The sequence below is a fragment of the Astatotilapia calliptera genome, chromosome 11 (assembly GCF_900246225.1).
Source record: "Astatotilapia calliptera chromosome 11, fAstCal1.2, whole genome shotgun sequence".
Taxonomy (NCBI): domain Eukaryota; kingdom Metazoa; phylum Chordata; class Actinopteri; order Cichliformes; family Cichlidae; genus Astatotilapia; species Astatotilapia calliptera.
Window position 1 is genome coordinate 15,088,231 of NC_039312.1, and position 25,664 is coordinate 15,113,894.

The following is a 25,664-nucleotide window of genomic DNA, read 5'->3' on the forward strand; positions in this document are numbered from 1 at the left end:
TTTCTTTATGTTGATATTTGTTGCCTCTCTAACTACAAAATAAACGCTACATACTAATCCTAAATTCTCCATCAACACCGCACTTATAACTTATGTATGTATATGTATATTGTCACTTTGATTTCCAGGTTTTCCACCATGTTAAACAGATAATGTGATATGCTTCACAAAGTCAGCTGTTTCTCTCCTTTTCCACACTTTCAACTTGTTTTCATCTGTTGACAAAACTGTGCAGGTTCTATTAGAGGTTTTTCTGGCAAAGTGTCAAAGTGTCATCTGTCCTTTCAGTTTTTCAGTATAACCAGCTGTTAACATGGGCTGGAATGATCTGGAACAGCCTTTTGATTTTGTGTTATTCAACCTCTGCATGAAAATTATGGAGGTCTACTAAGCAGTGATGTAGCGTTTAAGTAAGCTAAACTGGTTAGTTTGCAGTATTGTGGTGAAATTTACAATAATGTACCATATTGGACTGGTTTACACCAAAGGTAGTAAGAATTCATTTACATTTAAGATGATGATGCTGATTAGATTCACTCACTGAATTCTATACTTATACTATCCTAATAGTGTCTAGGTGTAGGAAAATCAGCCATTCATATAATGCTTAGAAGACTTTATCTACCTACATCCAGGTTGGGCAGGGCTCAGGTCTTGACCAGGGTTGCCCCTGCCTCCTGTTCCAGCCAGCACACCTGTCTCTCATCAATTCATTACCCTTTGGCTGCATCAAGAATCCTTGACTGCAACCCAAGAAATCTCTGAGTTGTTTAATCTGAAAAGGAAGATCTTACCAGAAAAACTAAGCTGGCCATCGATCATAAAACCTGTGAATCCTCTGCCAATCTAATCTCCGATGTCACCACCACCTGGAAACTTCATCTGCCTTCTCCATCTGCAAGTTCCCAAGGAAAATAGATCCTCCAGTGTCCCCCCAGTTACAGGCAACAGTGTTAGCCACTCCACCACGATGCTGTCCAGCAGCTCTTTGGACCTTTTATTGTGAGTTTTCTGTGAACTTTCTAAACACAAATTCATCACTTGGAATTACTCCAGATTTTATGTCTGCTTAATTTGTCATGGAATAATGGAGGATCGTGCTCACCTGGAAATTAAATTTCTCTTTAGTCATTTGTCCAAATGTTTTTGAAAATGTCTATGTCTAAAAAAAGTTCTATAATTCCTAGAAAGTGCAAGTCTATTTCAAAAACCTTTGAATTAAAGCTGAAAGTCTGCTCTTTAATCACTCCTTAATTATTTGACTTAAAGTCCACTGTGGGTGTGTACACAAGTAAAACTACAAAAGCTGCATTTTGTCAACAAAACATATGAACATATCTTTAAGTATTACTACAGAATATGAAGTATATTTGTATAGAAATAGACATACTGAATGCTCTAGTTGTCAAGCTAACAGGCACAAGTCATTAGTGAGCTCCCTTTGGATTTCTCCTTCTTGATCCATGTATCCATCTAGGAACCATTAGATACACAGCTGCTCAGCGAACGTTAATAATCAAGTGTGTAGTTACTTTTGGACACTTGCAAGTCCATGACTATGTGTTAAAGGGCTGTAGCTTCCGCATAGTATTGCCTATCTTCATGGGAAAATGCTCAAATTAAAGCAAAAACTCAGCACTTCTAAGGTTCAATTTAATTAAGTTTTATTCATATAGCTCCAAATCACAAAAACAGTCACCCCGAGGTGCTGTATATTGCAAGATGAAAACCCTACAATAGCGCATTATCTCTTCTATTTCATTCAGAACAAAGAATGTGTGACTGGTTGGATTTCTGCATGGAGTGTCTGCAAACCCGAGATGAGCTGACTGTATGGAGGATAGCACCATGTTCAGACATCGCCATGGCACGGGTATGTACATATCGCCATTCAGAACCATTTAAACTGCAATCCAGCAGCAGAATCACCAAAACTTACGCAATGTGTGTTTAAAGAAGACAACTATCAGTATAATCCATTTACTTTACTCAAAAATGTATTTTTCATCATCCTTTAACTCTCACTCCTTTACATTCTTATATTTAACTAACAGCTAGCTACCTGGTATTTATACCTGTATAACTGGTATTTAACTTTTACCAACTCATTTCATTTTAAAGATTTTTAATGGAAGAAAAACATGGATGGCAGGTTATTGTTGGCACTAATCAAGTAACCTTGAGTACTGGGTTTTTCTGGCTTTTGTCTATCTAAGAAAGTATTATTCTGTTACTAAAAGGAATGATGAGTGCTGCCTCTTACCTCGATTTAACCATAACTCCATCCAAGTCTGTGGGCACTGAAAAACTGAGCCAAACTGAAGGTGACATAGTTGTTCATTTCCAAAGATGCAGTATATGAGTAAACCGAATGGAAGTGTGTGTGTGTGTGTGTGTGTGTGTGTGTGTGTGTGTGTGTGTGTGTGTGTGTGTGTGTGTGTGTGTGTGTGTATGAGTGTGTGTGTGTGTGAGTGTGAGAGCGAGATAGTGACCTTTGCCCTGTTATTGACAACCACAGAATATTGCCACTGGTGCCTGTAATCACTATCTGTACTGTCCGGAAGGAAAGTGTGTGTCTGTTTTTCTTTGTGCATCTGTGTTAGTGTGTTTTCATTTGTGCACAGATTATAACTGAGGGAGTGCACGTGTCCTTGAGTGTGCGTGTGTGTAGGTAGTGTGTGAGCGGCAGCGTGTGTGGAACATGTGTTGGCGTTCTCAGAGGAACAGCAGGGCTCTAATAAGGACTAGTCCTGGATGGCAGCTGGTAAACTCTGTCCTCAGAATAGGTGTCCTTTATTCATGCACAAAGGAATGCAAATTAGTCCCAGCGCCGAGTGGACACTGAGAACTGATCCACATGGCGCGCACGATCGCTCTCGAACATGCATTGAGAATTGCACCGCAATGCAAGTTCCCGCAATCGAAAGACAAAACAGGCACAGCCAACGACAAGGCCCACCCGCACAGCTGTTTTGTTAGTTCGTGTGCAAATGCGTGTGTGTGAGAGAGAGAGTGTGCGCGACTGTGAGTCTAAGCACGTGCGGTGACCAGGGGTCACTTTCTGCTTTGGCAACAAAAAAGTCTGGTAGAAGTCTCAAGAGCTCAAACCACACCCACACACAATTAAAGCACTTCATTTTAAAACTCCACCTGAGAGATGAAGCTTGGAGTACCTACTGGTGACCCCCTCATTGCGCTCGTGTTATTTTTCAGATTCCTCTCAGTGCCTTTGTGTCACAACAGCGGCGCTAAGATGAATATCTTTTATCGGTTCAAACAATAAAGCTTTAGCCCTTCAGCTTGATTTTCAAGTTCATATCCATATGAGGTGTGCACCGTACTGGCAGGTCAAATGATGCCATTATTCCAGGAGCTTTCAAAAATTTTAATTTATACTAGAATTTGCCACTGTGTTGCAGTAATGTAAGTCCTCGTGGTGTATGTCAAGAAGCCAAGGCCTTGAAAACAAGTTCATTGGTTAAGAGGGAATGCATAGATATGTGCTTACATAATGGGAAATGAGCTCTTGAAACCACATACATTGTGTTATTGTACGAGTTGTGAGTGTACTTCAAGACTCATTATGAAAATATGAGGCGTCCATTCAGGAAACTGTATTAGATTTCAGAATGGCATATTACCAGAGCTTCAACAGGGCTATGTTATTGAGATGTGCTTAAACGTTTCCTTAAAGCTCCACTCACCCACATTTTATATAGATAATAGATAAAATCACCACGCATGCGATGAGCAGGATCACTTGGAAAGATTAACCCTTAGTTCCAGTACTGTGCAGAAGTCTTGAGTCACCCTTCATTTCTCTCGATTTTGCTATGAATTTCTTGTCATTTTTTCAAGTGGTCCTTAGATGTGTTCCCTCATCTTTCAAAGTTTTTCTTTGGACATTGGTTGCTTTTTCACTCACTTTAAGTCAAAGGCTTATACTTCTGTATATTTACAATTTCTGTTATCTGTTTGTTGAGCCACTTATCACTACCCTATAAACAAGTCAACTCTAAATTGTATCTTTATGCACTGTGTTATTATCAGCCCATTTCCTCAGTTGAATCTATAATCAATCAAAAGTAACATTTTTGTACCTACAAAATGATTCCCGAGGAGTGTTTTGCAACTTCCTAGGGCAATATTTTGGTCTTCAGCTCATATTAGCCCAAATTTTATTTCCCATTCATGTTTAAAAGTAAACGGCAATGATTGATAAGGTGCAGGCTAATAACAGTGTAAGCAGCGCTAGCCTTACAAATGTTTGGAGGGTTTGCAATTCTCAATAAAAAGGAATCCCCAAACCTACACTGCGTAAAACAATGAATTACTGAATATTAATGTGTCTACACGTCTGCTCCATATCAGCAACTTTAACATGTTAGCTTAATAACTTTAACCCACAACTTTTTATGACTTTTTTTTTCAAAGAGTACTGTTCCAGGCCTGTTAGTCAGCAGCTTATTTCCTCAAAAAAGAAGTAATAAAGTCTCTTCCTCTGTGACGAATTATCCATCAACAATGGAAACAATAAACAGTTACCAGTTTTGGTGGGAGAACTCATCTTGATAGAATCTTTGATGTTGACCCATAGGCTAAAGTCAAAGTCACAGTCAAGGCAATTCTGTCATTTTGGTCCCTGCATGAGAACTATCACACTCCAGGTGTTAGGAAGCAGCACAGGAAGCCCATGATAAGAATTTCTATCATGGTGCCATACAGAAAATGATTTCAGCGTCCCAAGACTAGCTTGAATAGATACCCTGTCAGATGCAGCAGTGAAGGTGACCCAGTGAGCTGCCAGTCAGACATCAAAGGGTGCCAGCTGTTTTCTCAAACTGAGGGGGGTGGAAGAGAAGAACGAGTAGGACTGAAGAGGAAGATTGAGATGACACGTCGGATCTCCAGGAGTGTCACTTTGTGTAATGGGTGAGTGGCGGGTATTCATCTGCCTCGAGAGAAAGAGACGGAGAATACTCCACATGGACTTCAATGAGACTTCAGTAATTACTTATTACTGCACATATGGATGAGATGGGGCATGAGAGGACTTGAGGCGCGTGCAGCTCTTCCTCCATCTGAAAACCACCTCCGGGGTGACTTCAAGAACATCCCTATAATGCTCCAAGACAAAAGTCTCATTACAGGTAATTATGGATTGCCTATATCACCGCCTCTCTGCCCCCTCCTCTTTCTCCAAAAGCCTTCTGCCTCACCCTCACTACTTTTATCCTCTCATTCAACAGAAGTAGCAGCCTGGGAGAGGGAAGGAGTGATAGAAAGGGGGGAGGGAAAAGGCTATTACCTGGGAGCAGACGCTGATCATGGCCGCTGACGCTTTACTGCACTTCCATTCATGTGGAGTGGCTCACTTGTGGGCAGCAATTACCGACCAAATGATCCAAACTGGGCCTTGTAATGAAGGGGCTGGACTGACTGAGTGACTAGCTGCACTCTTCTGTGCTTGTGTGCAGAGTATCATCCTATGCTTTTAAACAGATTAGAGCTAGTGGGCTTGAAGGTATAGGTGTAAGCTTTATGCACACTTGTGCATCCTTTGCATGGACTAGCAGTAGTCTGAATTCCCTTTAAAAACACGTATCGGTCAAACTGAGCTCTGTTCTGCACACGTCCCTGCACGCTCGCCCCTGCTCCCCTCACACCATGCAATTGTCAATGTGGAGCTGGTGCAACAGGCAAGGCTGTCATCCACAGATCACAGACAACAACGGCGCCTTCCTCAGCCGCCTTTGAAAATGTCACTGTGGGAACAGCATAATCAACCCCATGTCACCACCAGCTGCTCCATTCGGACCACATTAGAATAAACAACAGGCAGGGAAGAAGCAGAGGTACAAAGAGTGGAGACAAGTGCGTACGGAAAGATGATGGTGCTCCATCTGTGGCCACTGGTGAACAAGGAGGCAGGAAGCACAACTTGAGCCAGTAACTGAAGGGTGGGAGGGGTATAAGGAACCTCTGAAATCCATCTGTGTGATGCATCACAGCCTTCAAGAGCAGAAACTGGTCATGCTATGCTCAGGGAAATCTTTAATTTTGTTTCTCTAATATTGTTCTCAAGATTACAGCACCTTGTGCTGCAGTGCAGGTTCTCCCTCACACTGCTGCCCTTAGTATTGGATACACTTTTTTTTTTCATGTGCAAAAAATGTGTGGGAGCAGTTTACTTGCTACAGCGCCACATTTTCTTTACCAGTTTCTCCTTGGACCAAAAAGAACAAAGAAGCCAAGAGAAAGATGGATGAAAACAAAGAAAGTCCAAGTACCATGACCACAAGAGGTGTAATTGTTCTTTATAATGACAGATTTCAGGCAGGGATATAAAACAACAATGGAGCGTCCTTGGAAAACGCAGGCAGAATATGAATGGAGGTTTTGTCATCCTCTTTGACAAAAGACCAGTACAACCTGTACAGAGGAGGCTGTGCTTCCAATTTCTCCGAGGTCAAATGCATTTCATTGTCAAGCAGGCCAAAATGTAACATGCCGGGGTGATGATGGCTCCAAAAGCCCTAAAAGTCCCAAATTGTGCAAGTCATCCTAAACAAACACAGAGGGACAAAAAAAATCCCACCATCGTCTTCTATAGGCAGTAAATTACATTAAATATAGGTTGTGTAATGCATATACTGCTCCCTATTCATCCTGTTTGAAGTGCCCTCTCACTAGCCAAAATCTCTTCTCATCTCCAGTACCTGTGAATTATACAAAATGATGCGTTCGCCATTGATTTCATCAGTCCACTGTAGTCGCTAGTAATCCCATTATAACATGTCTGTTAGTACAATAGCTAGATATGGCCTGAATAAAGGAAGCCTTTCTTTGCCTTGTCAAAGGTAGGCTGTCTTCCAAATTACTTCTTCAGAAGTTAAAAGGCCCACTGCCTAATCAGTCTATTATACCAGACTAATAGATGACCAGTAATTGCAACTAATAACTTATTACTCATCTACACAAATATTCTAATAGCTTGTATTTAGAAGCCAATTTTTTTCAATGGACATAGTGAGAAGGAGGGGGTTCCTATTCAAAAGCCAGACACACAGAAACACAAAGAAATACTCCCACAAAGGAAGCTTAGAAAGCAACCTGTAGCATGTTTTTTCTTCTCTTAGCTGGATTAATATCTAACCTTATTCACAGGGATGTGAAACCTCAGCTCGTCTTCATCTCCAGAGATGTCTAGCACCGGGGCTTTGTTTGGTGCTCGGGCCCCTTTTGAGAGAGAGATAGAGATGGCGCATGGAATTATAAATAATGTCTTCTATCCTCTTCCCCTGCTAGCCTGCTAGGCCTCAGACACGGAGCTCAGTGGGGACTAGTGAGGCGGATGCACTGTACGTTATTTGAGCTTCGGAAGCCAGTAGTTCCAACAGGGCTCACGGGTGGAAACGCATTTACTCACAGCCAGGTGGCGAGGAGTTACCCGTGAGACGTAATAACAAAGTGGGTGCGCTACGTGGGACCCACGCTTCTTTTGTTACATTACATTTTGTTACAGGTCATTCTATAAGCAGAACTGAATGCATGAATTTGAAATGCACATTAAAACTAGAAATAAATGTCCACATCATTTATTTCCTGCTACATCAAATGGATGTAACTTAATTTTTGATGATGACCTTTTCTTTTCTTTTCTTTTTTTCTTTTTTTTTTTTTTTTTGAAGGAAAATATTGAACTTTCTGCACTCAGTCCTTTTTATCAGCTGGGGAAAACCTCCATGCTGAGCAATGTCCAATAATGTGTTTGACAGATAAGGGGTGATGCAAATCCAGAAAAGAGCACATCAAATGAATGAAACCTGCGTGAGCATTCAGATGACCTCTTGAAAACCAATGGTAAATGGTAAATGGCCTGCATTTGTATAGCGCTTTTCTAGTCCATAGGACCCCAAAGCGCTTTACACTACATTCAGTCATTCACCCATTCACACACACATTCACACACTGGCGATAGCAAGCTACATTGTAGCCACAGCTGCCCTGGGGCACACTGACAGAGGCGAGGCTGCCGGACACAGGCGCCACCGGGCCCTCTGACCACCACCAATCCAACCTTTGGTTTTGCTGACCTCATTTTGTAGAAGTATGCAAATTTATTCAGAAATAATTCATAATTCATTTGTAATCACTAATCATTAGTTGCTCAGCATGTAAGCATAGTAGTCGCTAGCTAAGTAAGCAGGTCTAGCTAATAAACAAATGACAGAGCAGACACTGTTCAAGTAACATCACATAAAAGATGCACTATTGTTTACCTTCTATGGCATTGAAATACCTTTCAGAAACCAAACTAAGGGATAAAAAAAATAATAATTTTACCGTAAAAATCTAAATTCATACCTTTTATTTTAGATACTGTCTTTCTAGCTTCATACCGTGTGGACTAAAAGGTCAAAGTATGAAAAAAACTATCTATTAATATAGCCAACTGAGTGTTTGGATCTCTATAAATGTGTTAGTACAGCAGACTACACATAGGCTTCACTTTAGATTTATTAATCTGAATGCTGCATTAGCCAAACTATTACACAGAATAAGAATGTAAGGCAGTGTCGATGTACTGCAAAGTATTTGACTCTTTTTGAATCATCTAACATTCATTAAAGTAGATTCTTTACTAATTACTGAAAAGCGCAAAAATGCAGTACTTGTTACTTTACTACATTAATCACCACATCTTAAAAAATATTTTAGCACCACATGTTACATCTTCATCTTATAATCAATGCTAATTGTCAGTAAAAAATAATACTTAACTAGGCCTTTAACCTTTTAATACTGTCACCTAGTCATGCGTCAGTGTAAACCTCTGCAATGGAAATGATTATTAGGTTGGTTTTTTAGAAACTTATATCTGTTGCCACTTTCTAATTCTTCATCAGACTATGTTAATGTCGCAACTATCTTCCTCTAACACCAACACAGAGAGAGAGAGAATTACTGGCTGTTTCTCCAAGCTGCATTTGTGTTTTACACCACATGACAAGCCTACAACACAAGCAGAGAAAGTAGCAAACTGCCAAGAATTAGCTCACAGACAGCTTCAGTTGGCTCTGTTGATCATGTGACTCTTGTCTTTCAGGTTGTAGAAGTTCAAGATTCTCCCGTGATGTCTGTCCCCCCCATCCTTGCAGCAGGCTGCCACTCTGTTAGCTGAGCACAGCGACATCAAGCCAGTATCAACTCTCCATTAAAATTCTATTGCGATTAAAAAGAAGTGTGAAAGACCACAGCATGCATCAGTTCCTTATCTATCAAAAGTTGCAGGTTTAACACGCGCACGATGAGTACATAAATACACACTCGACAGGATTTACGCCTGGGAGGAAGCATCATTAACAAATATGTTTATTAACCGCAACGCATTGAGGACACAATGGGCAGAGTACAATGGGAGTAGTTAAAGGGGCAGGACACACAAAAACCCACTGGGAGTATATAGCCCCCACTGATCAGTGACCTCATCCAGAGTCAGTTTCTCTTTCAAAGGCGGCGAGACCAAAGAGTAGTGGGGCCTTTTCAGCCGTGCAGATAACAAACCAACACCAGACACCCAATAAAGAGACTTCCACTTCATTTAAAAGCAATTAATATTCTTGGCTGGCCGGCGTGATCCCTTTGGTGTGGCAGGTCTGTACACGCCCCCTGCACTGTAATGGAGTTGACTGGTTAACTTTGAGTCTGTGGCCACAGTGCTGGCTGCCCGGGTGAGAGCGCTGATGCGCAGTGTGACACAGTGTTTAGATCGGACTGAATGGGCCTGTCTCACAGCCCAGTGCACTCCAAAGGAGCCTTCACTTCTCCATCTTTTTCTCTATACTATTCTCACTCTTTCCATCTTTAGCTTTTTCCGTCATTCCTTTCCTGTCCTCTTTCTCTTCTCCACGTTGTCTCCAAGTCTATATTGGCTATTGTTTCCTTTTTTCCTCCCTTTCTTCCTTTTTTTAAAAAACCTCTTCTTAAGTCGCTCTGAATTGGCTTTCAATAGGAGCAAGGGTTTAAATAGTTAGCTTTTGTAATGTTTGGTAATGATTGTCTCCTGGAGATGTGGAAAGAAAAAAAATGTTCATTTAAGCGCGCGCATATCCTAAATCCCTGCACCTAGTGGTACAATAGTTATGTTAAGCTATATTGCATATTTCCAACCATATCCATGATCACATACTGTGTATGGTACCGTTGTAAATAGTGTATTATCTTACTTTTTTTTTGAAAGTTAATTATACTGTATATTGGTGAAGTTTCAATCCATCAGTTTTCTATAACAATTAATCTGTTATGAATCACAGGGAACCTGGATTTTAGAAACTTGTTTCTATTCCCATTTCCTAGTTCTACCTAGTAAAGAGCTGTTTGAAACTGAGAGTTAGCAGATTGCACATTTTCATATTAGTGAGATATTTAATGGTGTGTAAAGGGAAAAACTCCTAAACAGGAAACGACTACAGCATCACAAAGAGGGCAAAAAATGTATTAAATGTAATCAGTCATTTGCAACTTTAGTATGTATGTTTGTTTTTTTTATCTAACTATGCATATAAGGAGAAATAAGCATCATTCTTAACTTGCACAATGTCAGATGAGTGGGAAATATCAGGTTATGTTAGCAGGCATGACTACGGGATTTATTAAAATGTTCTTTACACTTTCACAGATATACAAGCCCACAGATGATGAAAAGTTTGGCTGTTTTGTAACTCATGGTGTGAATACAGCATTAGTCTAAATAGGAAATATTTTCACAAACTAATAAAGTGTACTTGTGCTAGTTTGATGTACTGCTTTACTGGCTTTTTTGACTCGAGTCAGAGTTCATTAGCACATTTCTTCTTCTTTTTTTAGTTCTATTTCTAATTTTAACCAGAACTTGAATCAGAACTATCTACAATGGCATCGGGGCATCTTTACTTAATTAGTACTTAAATCTGTTTGGCAGTTTTATCCAAAATACTGTCAAGCGAGTCCATTTTTCACGTGTTGCATCGTGGCATTGCTTTTAGCAGACAACATGGAGATGTTTGCTCAGTACTGAGAATTGCTGAGGGCTCTGGGTGGCACTATAGAATATGAGCAAGCATAGGGGGAGTAACATGCATGATTTACAGGTAATTTCAAATGTAACCCTAACCCAGGGGTCGGCAACCTGCGGCTCCGGAGCCGCATGTGGCTCTTTAGTCCTTATAGTGCGGCTCCGCGTGGTTTGGGAAAATAAATTTGTTTTTTTAAGTATTTAGCTGAAGTGTATTTTATTTATGTTTATTTATGTTCTTTTTTAACTTGTAGTTCTAAATTGGAAGATTATTGTGATATTGAAATACAAAAAAATATATATTCTATTATTTTTTTCATCGCTCAAAATAAGCGTCACACTCGCGGAAGCCGGTATACCCGCCAAAACGCCATGCATTTACCAAGACTTTCAACCCCAGATAGGCCAATTATGGATCTTCGGATCCACATTATGTCAGCAGCTGTTCTCCACCGTGAACTATGTTAAAAACAAACACCGCTCACGCCTCACAGATGACAGCTTACAGTCCTGCGTAAAGATGAAAGTGACTTCGTACAGCCCTGATTTGCAGACGCTGTGCGCAGAGGTTCAGGAGCAGAAGTCCCATTGTAAACATGTCACGGCAGACCCGACGATGTTTCCATGAACATGCTTTTCAGCATCTACCACTTTTCACACACGATTGCTGTACGCATACAGCCGGCTACAGCTTTTCAGCTCACAGCCCGACACCCACCAACACAACAGCATAGATGGCACAGACGTTAAGGCGGCGAGGCATGATTGCGGGTGCCGCTCAGGCGCGTCCACCCTGCACCCCACCACACACATTAACCAGGTAAAATACATATTTAGGCAGAATTTTGCAAATATCTATTTTTCATTTTTTTTTGCAGCATAGTGCTTTTTTTCCCAATCATTTTGTTAAAAGTCAGGTCAAGGCTCCTAAAGCCCAAAGGCGATATAAGGGTGGCGGCTCACAGCAGTTTTTGTTTGCTACATGGATCATTTTAGTTGCTTTTGTTATATTTCTTTAAGAGTTCAAAATGTGTTAATTACATAAATCAAATGTAATTTTCTCTGTAGGACTTCATGGATTTCACAAGCAACACACCTTAGTTGTTCACACAAAGCATAAAGGTAAAAAACAATATATACAGTGTTATCTTCATTTTAGATGTCAAAAAGTATTTGCGGCTCCCAGAGTTTTCTTTTGTGTGGAAATCGCGTCCTAATGGCTCTTTGGGTGTTAAAGGTTGCTGACCCCTGACCTAACCCCTTTTGCCAGTAATGAAAATTACTTAATAATTATGTCAGTTGTCTCAGTTACTAATTACCTTCTATTGTTTTGGTAGCATTTGCATGCGTGTCATTCTGTCGGTAAACACAAGAGCACAAAATGTTTACTTGAACTCTGATAAAACTGTGTAGGGGTGTAGAGTGGTTTTATATTAACAATCCATTAAAATTTGTCTTACATCCAACAAGGTCTCCAAGGTCAACTCAACGATTTATTGGTTGGAAACTGACCCAAAAAAATCCTTAAAACTTAGAAACAAATTATGGTTATTGAAAGTGTAGTGCGTGTTGTCAACATAAAAAATGTACTGCATAAAAATTTAAAATGTGTCACATTTGACCTCTGACCTCTACCTCAAGGTTGATACATTATTTGGAAGGTTAAAATGATAGATATAGATATTTAAAACTAGCTTTGTCACTCTCACTTCCATTGTTTGCGCTGACAATATATAGGCATACAGGAAATGATATGGGGAATCTAAAGATTACGTGACATTGGACCTTTGACCTCTTCTTCAAGGTCAATAGGGTCAAAGTTTCATAAAGTGTCTTTTATGTATTAAAACTGTGCTTAAAATTCTGCTGTCTTTGTTTTAATTGGCAACATTTATGAAACGATCCTGGTGTTCCTGGATTCTAAATATCACTTTATTGGTCACATTTGACCTCTGCTCTCATTTTCACATTTCACATATACTTTTCTTTCAAGTCAACCCAAACAGGCATTATTTTACTGCACCACAAACTTCTTTACATACATACATACATTAACAAAGAACAAAGAAAACAACTAACAATTAATATGTAGGTAAGAGATGGTGGAGTGAGCTGGCTTGGTGGAAGTTTGAGCTCTCTGAGTGCTTCTTGTTAGTTTATAAAACACACAAATGAAAACCAAATAAACGGAGTAATGCATATCTTTTCACAAGTTAAAGTCTGAATTTTGAAAGAGCTGCTGGAGCAGCGTGCTGAATATGAGCTTATCAAGACATAGCTTGGCGCTGCAAATGCAAACCCATTGACAAGAGTTTACTGTACCGGGAAGACAATATGTTTGAACACTGAGCTCTGAGGAATGTGTTTACTAGGTTTGCTATTTTTTGTGACTACTTGCCTGTAATGTCTTAGGCAGCAGTGTGTTGAACTGCCAGGGCCACCACACAATGTAGCATGGTTTTCAATGCAGAACAGCCAAAGAAATGCAAAACGAAACAAAAGGTCTCCTGCAGCAGTTTACTGTTATTTTCAGTCTGTAAAGTAAACTTGGCACTCACTGGGTACACAACAACACAGCAATGAATGCCCTTGAGGATCGAAGAGAAAGGTTTGCCTTCTGAGACCTTGGCCAGTACTCTAAATGGTAATGACTAGTGCATTAGCAGTCGCCTGGTTGTTTAGTAGGCTGAGGGTAATGAGGAAATCAATGGACCACATTCAACAAATATTTAGAGTCTTTTTTAGGAGTAGAACTTATTCACCCTCAGCTCAGTGAACATTGCCTCGGCAGTCAAATACCATTCACATAAGATTAGTTTGAGCACATTGATATAGCCATGACTTACCACAGATGTTAGATAATATGTTAACTCGTAGTCTCTTATGGACATAAACAGTCTATCGATAGTAACTTGTAGCAGCCTGTGGGCTTCAATTAAATCCAACTATTCACCCGCCAGTTAGTCGATGAGAGCTAGACCTGCTACTTTTGTGGCTCACACTTGTTCCCTGTCTGTTCGATCCATCTTCTTCCACAGCGCAGTCCAGATTGTCACGGTTCAGCCCCATTATTTCCAAAATGTCTTCACTTTGTTTTGGTATAACAGAACTCATTTAGGAGAAGATTTTTTTCTCAGTCAGAATTCACTGAAGAGTTGCTTTATTGTCACAGCATTGACTTTAATGTAGTAATGTAATGCATTACATTTATTAGTTTTTTATTTGTCTTAAAAACCTTCAGTTATCTGCAAGATGAGCAGGTGGAAAGAAAAAAACTCACACAAGCATTTTTCCTGCACACTTATGCTAGCATCACCTGACTTCAGTTCATGTGCAGGAAGGAGTGGTCGAGCAGTTTACCACTGTTGAGGAGTGGCGATGTGGACATTACATTTTTCTCTGTAACATGAAAGGACAAGAGCACAATGGTAAGGTCCAATCTGTGCACTAGCAGAAAACAGCTATCCACTGCTGGCGACACAAGATTGAGTCTCTGCAAGCATCTGCGCAGACAGCATGCTAGCACAAAGCTAGCAAGAACCAGTGAAAAAGCTAAGTGTTTGCTGACACTAGTGGCACTGTAGACTCAATTTCTGCCTCTACCTTTTTCCGACACTGCATCACACACCATGTCAGTGTAATGAGTAGTGCAACAAATAACTTTTCCTGGGTAGTTTTAAAGTAGTGTATAGCATTATTTTTTTAAAGTACCAAGTAGTGTGTAATATCTTATTTATTTTAAATTTAAAATTGGTATTTATTTTAAATTTTAAATACCAATTTTTAATTTTAAATACCAATGCCAACAGTGGTCCACTCACAAATGTGTATATTCAGTTGGGGTCTTGCTCCAAAGTCAGGGCTTAAATCTAGAGGTGACCTCAGAGTTTGGACCTAGATACCATGGTATCATCATCATCATCATCAACTTTATTTATAAAGCACTTTAAAACAACCACAGCTGACACAAAGTGCTGTACATTGGAACTGTAAAATAAAATTACATAAGATATAAATAAAAAACAAATAAAAGAAGAGTGAAATCATTAATTAAATAACTACTGCATTAAAAAAAGAAACTAAGTCTCACTGAGGTTAAAAGCCAAGGAATAAAAGTGGGTTTTAAGGCGTGACCTAGATGGACACAGAAACCATGAGATCACCCACTGGTTTGCAGAAGTCTCACATGGAAAGCCTCAATTTCAGTGCTTTCACTATTTTATTGGGGGGTCAGAATCAGAATCAGGAGTGGATATGGCTATAAAGATGCTGCTTCATTGGCTGAGGACTTATCCACAAATCCTTATCCATTCAGGATACAACACGTTCTCACTCCCATAGCGTAACATTTTACACCAGGTGACAAATCGTCAACATATTACGTTTTCGGGCACCCAACACGTTCCTACATTACGACATCGGAAAACTGAGGACAGGCTAATCTTCCTTTTTGACACTTAGAACAACCACAATTTGCAAAATGGACTTTTTTAGTATCATCTTAAATAAAACTGAGCCTGTGTACTCAGTGGGAAAGTAATTACTGAGTTCGGGCCCAAAATACTTTTTTGCAAGTTTTTTTGCAACCACAGTGATGGTGACAGTCGTTTAAAAAAAGGGCAGGTTTCATTTTAATATTGGATTCACTTTTCAGACCCGAGAACTACTCTATGTCCGTCTTTTATGCTGTCTGTGTTTGGAACATTCCTTTATATCTATTATTACTGTTACACTATCTCTTACCGTACATTACCAAATCTCCATTTGCACTATTTGCCCATTTGCACTACTCTGCCTGGTTTGCACTCAATGTCATTTACTCATTATATTGTATATTGTATAGCTTTCTTGTTATATGTAAAAATTGTATTGTATTTATTTATTTAAATTTTACTTTTTAATTATTTTACTTGCATTTTTAATCACTCTTATATTTAAATGTTCATTTGCTATTTTATCTAGGGATTGAGAGTAACGTAGTTTCTATTCTCTGTATGTCCTGTACATGTGGCAGAATTGACAATAAAGCTGACTTTGACTTTGACTTTGACTTATTATAACACATTTGTCATTTTACCAATAGTAATTTTAGTTTTTAAGACTTGTGTATTCTCTCTCTTCTGAGACATTCAGGTTTGTGGGTGTGTGCGTATACCAGCAGCTAGTACACTAACAGCAACCTTAGTTTTTTGTGAGCTTGGTGTTCTTCCTACATGCTCTTTATAATCACGTGTGTACGTCTCCTAAGTTTAGTTCATCTGCTCAGGGAGAGAAGGCTGCCAGCAGGACTTCACATCCACTTCATCAGATGTCCATCATGTCAAGGAGGAGCCTTGTGTGTGCACTGATGCTTAACATGCTGAGCATCAAAAGAAGACCACAGTTTATTTGACTTGGTAGCACAGTCAGTCTCACGTAGCCACAATATCTTCACTAAAACCTGTCATTAATGTGTATTTGAAACTTGCACATAAACAGACTCCCGAGCTCACAGAGCTGACTGCTTGATGTGAGAAGACTAAACAATAGGCATTATAGTTTTCAGAAACCTGCGCAAATGAAAATTCATCCTCATTATTCATGACATCAAACGGGGCTGGGGGCCCTGAGCAGGCTCATTTGCAGCTGAATGTGGGAGCCGGTGGAGACAGTGCCCTGTTTAGCATGTGTTTGTGTTGCAGAAGTGGTGGAGGGACAGAGGAGGAGAGGGTACCAGTGGGCCACAGCTGGTGTGCCACAGTCTAAACCTTCTACCTGCTGATATCACAACTGACAAGCTGGGCCGTGATCAGGGATTAATAGTCTCTCTCTGACTTAAGTTGAGGAAGTGGACTCCCACACAGCAGTCTGCCTGCTTGACCGACTGAGCCAAAGTTGTCAGCTTGTTTCACTGGCTGTACATCTCATGCTCGTCCATCTATCCATTTTTCTGATTACAATTTGTGTCCCTCCTTTTACCTCTTTGTGCAACTCCCTACAGATATGTGCGTGCATGTCAACATGCATCATTTTCTTTCTGCGCTCCTTTATGTATGTCTTCTCACATGTGTGTATTTCTTCTCTCTGCAGCTCTGTGAAACCAGCTGTGTGTGTTTACTCTACCTGGTTTACCTGCTCCAGGAGAGCAAGCTGCCTGCAGTCACTCTTTCACTTGACATGCCGGCTGACAGACTCCCGTCATGGCTATGAGGCCTGCTCGTCTGCTACATGATTTTGCAGACATCATTTGTACAGCTAGGTGGTGTGCACACACGATTCTATTTGTTTGATCTCTTTCAAGCTCTGTCTGACCAGTTGTGCATGCTGGCTCTACCTGCTTTCATTTCCTGGTCTACCTGCTCCAGGAGAGCCAGCTGCCAGCAGTAGAGCAGTCAGGCAACATCAGCTCTGTCACGTTGAGAGACTGAGACAAACATTCGCTGTGTCCTTTTCAGAGACATGATTTGTTTTAGCAGCCATGCTTGACAACAAAAAATAACAGTATGCTGAAATATTCAGCTGTGCAGAAAACACACTTCTATTGCTACATGCTTTTTTTTAAAAAAGTCTCAGCAGTGGATTCTTCCCTTTACAGACTGGTGAACATTAAAAAAACGTGGGCCGTGGCCTTGAAATAACAAAACAGCAACATCACATTATGCTAGTATTTCTTTTTGCCTGTCTGTGCTTGTGGGAAAGGCAGGTGCTTCAGTAAAATAAAATAAATAAAACATTAATGGTATTGAAGAAAAACCTATTTCTTAATATTCGGTAATGAAAGCTGTTGTGTGCTTCATCCAGTGGCTCCTGGAGACCAGGTTGCTCTTTGGTGTCTGTGCTGATTCTGACCCAGTTCCTTGCAGGTTTTATTCGTGCTATTGATTCTCTTTTACACATAACTGAGTGGCTGCCATCATGGAGCTGGATTTGAATGCCATTTGTGTAGGTGTTCCAAGACTACGTGCGTCTAGCGGGGATTTACTTTGTCCTCGATCTGAGCAGAACAGCTACTCAGATCAGATCTTCCGTCGAGAAATCAATAGATGTGTTTTTAAACCGACCTAAAATGTTCAGGGCCAAATTTTGAAACTGCCTCAGATTTTTGAGGCGGACTTCTTGGAGAGGAGTCCTTTATAAACGACACCTGGATTGTGCATCTCTCTCTATTGCCTCCATTATTGTAGGGTTTTTACAATACAATATAAAGCACCTAGAGGCAACCGTTGTTGTGATTTGGCGCTGTATAAATGAAGCCGAACTGAACTGTGATGTTGATGTTGGGATACACATGAAACCACTGGTTCAACGATACTGCACAAAAACTTTGTGTTGATCTGAGTGCCTGCTGCAACCCCCGTATGTTGGAAAGGGATGGAATTTCATTCATGATGACTAAAGAATTGAAGAAAAAAACTTTAAAATATAAATGAAAGGTCTGCCCTGTGAAAATCTTCCAATTACCTTCTCGTGAACAGTATTCATCGGAACTTTTTACTTACTTGAAAATTCCAAAAGTGTTTTCAGAGTTCTGCAATTGTGAACCCACTGAATTGGGATTTAGGCAGACATCGCAAGAAACAATTTTTCAAAACCTGGTCAAATAAAACCAGACATTAGAGAAGGAAAGCTGTATTTTGGGTGTCCTGACACATTAATGAAGGCACACTCACTCAGCCCAATGCTTTGATCGAGCTACCACCTGATAGAGTTATCCTAAAGCACTGCACTTTCCACTGTGACAATAAAAATCTGAAATACACTTAGCATCAAGTCGTTTACGCATCTGTCAGGTCTTACACTGTAGCAAGATTTTGCATGGTGTTTTCAGGGCTTAACACACCCAAGGTGTTCCGGCAGACAGGAAGGCAGGGCAGGTGTGAACAGCTGGTCTTGAGAGACATGATAACAGACCAAAGGAACGCAACAACTGGGGTGAGAGAACGCATAAACCCATTAAAAAAAACACAAAACTGCGAGAGAGATGTTTGTGATTTGAAGAGAAATTTTTAAAAATTCCTTTGCTATTCTCCAAAAAAAATAAGGCAGCCTTGAGATTTTTTAAACTTTATTTTGTTTTTGCCAGTAGGAAAAATCGGGCTCTTCAGTATTGTGTGGGCAAGTTGAACCTGTTATGGTGTGCAACACTGAATATAAGGAAAGGTCAAATAACACACAACAATTTTATTTTTGTAAACTGCTGAAATCATGAATCATAAAAGGGTCAAAGCATAATTTCTGTCTTTCTTTCTACTCGTTTTACTTCTTTCACTCTTATTATTTTTATCTTTAAGAATTATCAGATGCAGTGAAGGACTAGAATTGGTCACATCACATTACCACGTAAGCATACATGTTCAAATTTTATATTGACGCTTCAATGCAAAGCATGTTAGTATTGGGGTTGGCTGTAGCTCTGGTGGTAGAGCAGATCACCAACTAATCAGAAGGTTGGAGCTTTGATCCCCATCTCTTCCCACCTGCATGGCCAAGATACTAACCCCAAGTTCTCTGTCAGAGTGGGAATGTTGGATAGAAAGCACTTACATAGAAAGAGCATAGAGAGCAACTTGTGTAAAGTGCTTTGATACACATAAGAACCAGCCCATTTACCATAGTTTTGCATTACGGCCATGTGGAAGCAACGTAGCTAAAAAAAAAAATTAAAGTTATGTGATCATGAGACATATTAGAGTTCCTTTTTGTTCAGAATAAACCCAATAATGGTAGATTGAGGGGAAAATAGGGGAAGGGGGATTCATCGTGTGGTGATTGTGAACATTCTGGTCAGCTAGTGTAATAGTTGCTGAGATAATTCACATTAAAGACTGTGGCGGTCTGACTGACAGACACTGCTGTCCATAGGGCCCAGTAGTGGCATAGCTAAACATCGTGTGAATTGTTCTTTCAAGAAAACGTCTAGCTCTTGATTAAAATGGTGTGATCTTTTAGTTCTTAAGGCGTTAAAGACTTTATTTTAGTACGTTTTACTTTTTTTTACTACAAGTAACAACAGATGTTTGACTGTTTGTTTGTTACTTGTAGTGTAGCTCTGTAACCTCATGCTAAAAGAGTGCCCTGTAGTTTCTTATTGACTCCAACTTTGACAGTGCTACAGCATAAACTATTAACCAGCTAATAGCCAACCTACTCTTCAGTTCAGTAACGTCCTCTAACATGACTGGAAAGAGGGCACGATCATGGACTGTGGAAAACAGAAGTATGACCTCTGGGCAGCGCTTCTGTCTTACAAATGTTTTTTTTCATGCAAGGATATGAGATGATGCTAGCACGATAGCATGCTAAACTTCAGCAGATATCTCAGCAACTGTTTATTCTTCATAATTATCTGGTGTTCAGTTCATTGTGCTTTTAACTTCCTTTAAACTAGCAGTCTTAAATGTCTATGCAAACTCCTGACAGGCCTGTTAGTTGCCAGGGTGGATGGTCATTTTTAGATAGCCTTCATCCTGGTATTTGCAATCACACTGTATTAACAATTCTCTGGCCTTCGATTGTCAGAAGCTGTTGAATAAAAGTGAAATTAATTCAGTCATTCCTGTAAGGGAAAAGCAAAGATAAAGGCACGGAACTTTAAGCTGTTTCAAATTTGTTATCACTGATGCTTTTTAAAGCATTTAAACGCTGCGTTTATTTTGAAAATCCAAAAACAGGTGAGAAATAGACCCTCAAACTTATAATTGAAGATCTCCTCCAAGCAGTGCAGCTAGAGATTTCATTCAACTATCCATTCCAGTCCCTACTTAATAAATATATCCAGTCCAACATCACTTTTATTTCTCTTATGAAAGCAATGGATGGACACAGTCTTTGTGTCCTTGTTGTAATCATACTCTTTTTTTTCTGTACACTTGCCAAGAACGTTCTGTTTGTGTTATGGATGATAACCAGTGCTGAGTTTTGCATTGCTTTATATTCATCCTTTTGCAATGAGAGGGTGCAAAAAAAAAAAAACAATGCACTTCCATTTGAAATGATTAAAGATTTGGAGTCTTCTCTCACCCCCATTCTCTGCGGCCTGCTGGAGCGGGAGGGCTAGTAGGAGGAGTTGGCCGTCCGACTGCGGTCTGGGGTGTGGGGCCTCCCTGCTGCTGCGGAGTCGGGGTGGTCTGCCTCTCCCCACGGCAGGGAAAAGGGTAACACCACCTGGGTCTGGGTGCAATTCCCCCCTCCAGGGGCAAGGGTACCTAGACCCGGTTTGTAGAGTACGCTTGGGGAGTGTGATTGTGTGTACAGCGTCTCTTTATGTCTGTCTCCACGTTGGTTGAGTGTGGAGTGAGTGCATATGAGAGCATGAGGGTGGGAATGGATGTTTGTGTCTGTGTGTGCCTGTATGTCTGTGTCTATATGTCAGGTTGGGTATCAGACGCCACCTCTCTGGGGACACCTCAGGCCCTCCAAGGTTTGGAGGCCTATCTCCACCCACCACCACTTCCCCTGCCGGTGGCGGACTCCCTCAGGTGTCGGTGTGTTGGTGGTTCTTTGTATCTGGGGGTGGGCGTCCGGGTGCACACCGGCTCACTCCTTGGCGGCCGCTTGTCGGGGCCTGGGGCCTGGGGCTCGCTCGGGCCCCTTTGGAGGTGGGGTGCCCCCGGCCTCTCGGCCTGGGGCTCGGTCACTCGGGCGCGGCTGGGGGCCGGCGGGGCTCACGGACGCGTCACTGCAGCTCCCCCTGACTTCTGCTCCGCGGCTGCTGGGCGGGCCCTCATCTGGGACTCTCCTCGGCTCTTGCTGGAACAGTGGTGCGGCTGCCCCTCTGTTGGTCTTCCATGGTCTCTTGTGTTCTGGGGGCCTCTGGATGTCTGGAGTTTTGATCTCCTCCATACCCGCTTCGCGCCCTGGAGGACGGGGCTGTGGCCCCCCCACACTCCCTAGCAGATCATTACATGGAGAAACCTTTGGAATGCAAGCATGCTGATCCACACAGGTATGCACACATGGGTATTCACAGACGCGGACTAAAGCTTTCTTGGCTGCTGCCTCAAAGCACACTGTGCGCTGTCTATCTTGTGTGCTGCACAATATCGTTTATTATTTAGTAAATATTGATATCTATGACTAGCTAGTTTATTGTGATGGTGCTTTGTTTTCTCTATTATTATGTTGCTCTTTGTTGTTTGCTGTCTCCTCTGTTTGTTTTTTTTGTTTGTTTGTTTTTTTTCTCCATACAGGTGACCCAGGAGTTCTTTTTTTTCTCTCTCTCTTCCCCCCCCTTCTCACCGTCTCTTCTCCCCTTTGGTTTTCTTTCTTTCTCTCCCCCTCTTTCTCTCATTCATTCCCCCTGTCCTATTTATTAAAAAAAAAAAAAATGACAAAGGATGAACTGAAGCTCTGCCATCATGTAATGTCGCATACTGCTGTTTCTGATGTCATTTAAAAAAAAAAGAAAAAAAAAAATGATTAAAGATATTTAGATCACTTTTAAATCCATGAGTTTAAAATTGCATGTGTAACTTATTAATGCACAAAACTGCATGTTTAGAAGTTTAGATCAACAACATGGTTGTCGGCAGAGGTAAGCAGTTTAAAAAGGATTCCTAAAATTGGAAGAATGGACTGATGTAATCGAGGACATATATATAATGGAGAAAATGACCTACACTTTGAGACTGAAATCTGATAAACACCGAAAACAGTGGACAAAATGGATAGCCTATAAGACTCACTCAGCCCCATAGGGCAGGGACCTCTCCTCATTGTTGTTGTTTTTTTTTTTTTTTGTTTTGTTTTTGCCCCCTTTTCCCCTCTTCCACAGATTGGGTGTCCTTTATTTTTTTTGGTTTGTTTCTTTTGTGTTCTTTTTTTTTTCGTGTTTTTTGTTTGCATGTACTATAAAATTGGAAAAAGCACAAAATAAAAAGTTAAAAAACAAAAAAAGGATTCCTGTGATCGAGGATACCTGCACCAAGCCTCTAGAAGAGGCTTAGCTGTAGCCTGGAAACAAGTCTGTCTGGAGTGGTGGTCAGCTTCCCAATGAAGGCGAGTTTTGGATCAAATTCTAGGCTGGGAGTCAAACCCCCCAGTCAAACTCTTTTTTTCCCTCACCAGTGTTCCCACTAATGAACGGCACTAATTGATTGAAAACGCTGGTGGGAGGGGATGAGCAAGCGGGGTTTGAGAGAGTGGGGTGGGGGGTGGATTGCAAACAGTGTCTGGATCAGATCCAGACTTATGCGGGGGCCCACAGTAATGAGCCCTGAGTATTGTGGGCTTAAACGGAGGAGGGACAATAATACAGGGTACAGTGAGCACAAGTGAACAGACACATAAAGGGGACATGTGATCCCTCCAGAAGCTGCAGCCCTGCTGAGTTTATTTTTAATTACATTAATTCCTGGAGGTCAAATCATGGTGTGCATTTGTGGCTAAATATAATGAGATTACATGTTCAGTATACATTCTGCTGAGAGTTTCATGTGCCTCACGCTGCCCCGTTGTTCTTCTTGTCTTAAACTATGCAAGTCCCAAGGAACGTAACTGCATCCAAAATAAAATCAGCAGCACAACGCTATGTCTTTATTTTAAAGATAATACACTGCAGCCAAGGGAGCTTTGGTATGCAATCACTAGGATTACAAGAGAAGCGAGTCACCTTCCCCCTTGGAAAAAAAATCTAATTGTATCTCTTGTATGTGCAATAGAATTCTTTCCGCCACTATCCAGGGCTCGTGACCAGCAGGTGAACCAAGATCAAGCACAAATCAAAAGCTTCTCTTTGTTGTTCATTTGTACCTTTACCGTCACGGAGGCCTGACTCACACTCAACCCCACCATCCATTTCACCTCACTAATGGAAAACTCTCCAGAAGCCTAGCACTGCTCCACTTTGGGCAGTTATTAGGTGGATGGAAAGAGTCACAGCTTTCACTCATATCCATTAAAGCATAACACATGGTGCTTGGATTGGAATAGTACTCGCTGATATGGAGCACAAGCATGTCATATTTCTTTCCAACCCGTTACACAGCAGTAAATTGTCATTGTGTAGTGCCAGGCGGGTCAATTTCTTTCTCAAAGAGCACTTTTGCCACAAAAGAGGCAAAAGTGGTCAGAGATGTTGGGGAAAGAAGAGTGTGTTTGGTTTGCTTTGAGGATTGTCTTTAAATGGCAGCGATCTGGTGCAAGACTTCTGATGATTTGTGCACATGCGTTCCTGCATTCAGTGGGAATAGCATTACATTTTCAGGGATTGCATTTTAACATCCAGTAATTACAGTCAGTATTCTCAGTAATGCTCAATATCTTAGGGGTTAGAGACTCTTGATTGGACAGCGAAGTACTTGCCTGGTAGAAGGACAGATAAGCAGAAAAATGACTCTAAAGTTATTATATTCAGATATTTTTCTTGGCTGCTTCTTTTTTTCTTGCCATTGCCTTATGTTAACAAACGTTTTTGCGCAGAGCTCAGAGCACTTCACATAACCTTCAAATTTACTGTCCATCAGCAGGTAGCAGATGGACAGAAAACCTGGTTGCTTGTGAAGCTGAAATGCCTCATTTCCTTTCTCTCGTGTTTACTACACGCTGTGAGGTTTGTAAAGGAACATTAAATCATTTACAGGCAGACTGAGCTCTGCTGCATGCAAAAATAAGGTAACCGCTTTCTTCGCTGTTTGCAAGGAGCAACGTTATTAATGAAAAAAAATAGTTCTTGTAATTACTCTTGCTTTTCGTGGAACTTCACTTTTTTGAACTGCTAATTCATAAACTGCTAATTCTGCTAATTCATATCGCATTTCTGACATTTCTCCTTGTACTGCACTTCGATCCCGGGGTTTTATTCATGTGTGAGGGAACAAAAGAACAGGAGATTGACTGACGGATTGGTGCGGCATCTGCAGCAGGCTATGCAGATGTTTTACAGGTCTATTGTGGTGAAGCGAGAGCTGAGCGTGAAGCTGAGAGTTTGATTTTACTGGTCGATCTACCTTCCTGCCCTCACCTGTGATAGTGACCAAACGAATGAGAGCATGCATAAAAGCAAAATAAATGAAGGTGGCGCGGCTTTCCCTAGGAGATAAAGTGAGGAGCTCAATCAGCTCCAAGCAGACATGCAATGGAGCCAGCTGATGCGGTTCAGCACCTTTAAAAAAAAAAAAAAATCTGTGTAAGTATTAGGAAACATCAAGTAGCATATTAACTGCACCTTAACATCATGTCCAAGCCAAACCTTTTAAACTTTTAAACTGTACCCACACTGAGCTGAGATTACGTTGTTCTCATATGTTGTAAACAGGACACAACGCAGCCTGGAATCATTTTTTATTGTCCTCATTATTTTCTTACTGTCTTACTGTTGAAACATGTTTTCGTTTAGAGACTCTTTATTAATTAATAATAGTCATTCTTTAATGACATTTGCTTGGAGTTTTCCTGTGTGCTGTGTGCTAAGACAAACAGTGTTGGGTTCACACTTCCACAGGTGTGATTGTGGAAGTGTGTGGTTGTCGCTCTGTGTTATGCCTGTGACGGATTGGCAACTTGTTCAGGGTGTACCCGGGATGTGATCTGGAACGGGTTTCAACCCCACTGCAACCTTCCGGGCCATGCTTTAATTTCAAAATGATGGGATGGACTCCAATCAACGGTGCTCGTTTAAAATTAGCAGGAG

General features: G+C 40.9%; 1 long non-coding RNA gene across 1 annotated transcript; it reads left to right on the forward strand.

Moving 5' to 3' along the window:
• Positions 1–674: 674 nt before the first annotated feature.
• On the forward strand, positions 675–9,902 carry LOC113032692 (uncharacterized). Its single transcript, XR_003273918.1, has 3 exons — positions 675–1,002; positions 1,767–1,873; positions 9,110–9,902. It is a non-coding gene; the product is annotated as an uncharacterized LOC113032692 (long non-coding RNA).
• Positions 9,903–25,664: the final 15,762 nt, after the last annotated feature.